Below are 2,268 nucleotides of genomic sequence, written 5' to 3' on the forward strand. Positions count from 1 at the left end.
TCGGTTACCGGGACCATGTTATGCCAACATATCCTGGTGCTTTGTGGTGTTTTGGGATGTTTTATGGATCACTTATTACTAGTGTCGCTCACTAATAGACCAGTGATTGTACATCTTGGAGTGACCCACCGATATCACGTCGTAGTTTGATCACTAACTTGTTATTCCTTTTTTTCATATTTTATTCCTACTGCACTAAGCAGTCACCTAATAGAATTTGTAATGCTTATCTGGGAGGATTCGTCGTATCCTGTATTACAGCGATTTTTATTCTGACCCACGTTGACTTGTGTGTGTGTGTGTAATACTGTGCTGATTGGTCGTGTGCTTGATTGTAGGTTATTATATCCTTTTTATTGAGACATCCACGTCGTCTGAGTGCGACGAGTATTAAATCTGTCGCTGGTTCCCAAATCTTGTTCAGGGCAGTGGCTTCGGAGAGCGTCTGGTTTAACAAGTCGCTGTGTTGTATTATACCCCCCCCCCCTGAAATGTATTTTTATTTCACCGATTTTGCAACAATAACAGATAGTAAAACGAGGAGGCAAGTGGTGCTAGTTTTTGCTACGACAACCAACAATAGTTAGCAATTCTATCAGGTGGTCATGCAATAGTGTAGGTTGCTAGCCATACAAAAAAGGGATTTCATCAATACTTTGGCGGTGCATCGTATAAATGAAGCGCATTGGACGACTCGACTTCAGTCGAATCCCCAACCGTCTGTCTTTTTTGTTTCAGTCAAACCATTGAATAGCGACAAGAATCCCCAATTTCACATGCAGCCTTTTTTTTTAATTATTATTAACTCACAATCCGAATCTATACGAGTGATTCCCCCACCAGCCCCTATTTCTACATCCTGTCGTACAAGAAATGGTGAAGAAACCGCCATCACCAGTCCGATGGGATAAACTACGCACAGGTGCGTGTGATGAACCCACACGCTGTGGATCAGCCGATTGTAGACGATATGCTGAAAGTAAATCCTCTGGTATATCAGAACAAAAACTAAAACCGTCTCTGTTCCTCTGATATTATCACTTTTATTGATGTGGAGAATTTGCCAACTCAAGACGAGACTGTTAATTAAGATATGTTTAGTTCTGTGTGAACCACAGCAGGATAGCATGCTTACTCCATGAAGTGCTTCTCAAGTAACAGCAGCAAACAGACGATCGTTACAGTAAAGTCTCTGAGATCTATTATAGAGTAAATAATGGGAAGCAATATAAGTAGTTTTGAAGATTTGACTACCAGTCTTGAAAGTTGATTTATCCCAATCTCGTAATCTCGGGCGTAGTTTCCGAACACCTGTTCCTTATTTAAAGCTGTTTAAAAAGCCTATATTTATTGCAAAACAACCTGCGTTTGTGGGTGTTACATGCCCACGTTTTCACATCAAATGGATAAACTTCGATAACAAGTGGTGGTAGTGGTGGTGGTAAGAGGGGGGGGGGCGAACTAGGTGGATAAACTACCATAATTTATGGTGATAGTTTAACAAATGAGCTTAAAAAAGCTGTCAATGAAATAGATCGTAGAGAGAATAATGGATATGCTGTACACAGGATCATTTCGGTGTTGTCGTCGTTATATCCAATCTTCATCATCTTCGTTTTGTACGTTATAGCAGGTGCGTACGCAATCGCCCGTGTGTCCATTGTGTGTGATGCCAAGCCATCGTCAGTATTTGAGCGCAGCTAAAACATGTCGGAAGCATGGGTGTTGGCAATCTGGCCCTTGACCACACCCACGATCTGCTTAAACCAGTAGCAATCTAGAATGACAGGAAGGCGTACAATGCATCGAGTGTTTTGGATACCGCCGTGGGCTCTGGCAGGTTCAACACTTCCATTTATCGGTTTGGGATTGTTTGTTCAAACGATCTTTCCACGTCAAAAAATCATATCCTTCAAAGTTTTTAAAAGTGGTCGACAGAGACCGAGACGCTTTCCTCAGTAGTTTTGTTAATTTTGTTCGAACAGCTTTAAACGTTCAGGTCAGTGAGATTGAGACCTGGCTATATATGCAGAAATATAGCTGTTCAAAGTATCAAAACTTTTGACTTGACATATTTCTTTTGATTTTATCTCAGCCTTACAGGTCTTTTACCCAGAACGTGGTATATTTTACGTGTGTACATATTATACCATAACAAAGTTGACCCTCTTAGATTTATCCATTTGTTCAGGTTTCGCAGTTTTGCCCGTGCAAATCTCGGTTGAAGTCCGGCAATAATAACAGTACCAAAAGTAGCATTAGGTAGTT

The sequence above is a fragment of the Phytophthora parasitica genome (genome assembly GCF_000247585.1).
Source record: "Phytophthora parasitica INRA-310 unplaced genomic scaffold supercont2.222, whole genome shotgun sequence".
Taxonomy (NCBI): domain Eukaryota; phylum Oomycota; class Peronosporomycetes; order Peronosporales; family Peronosporaceae; genus Phytophthora; species Phytophthora nicotianae.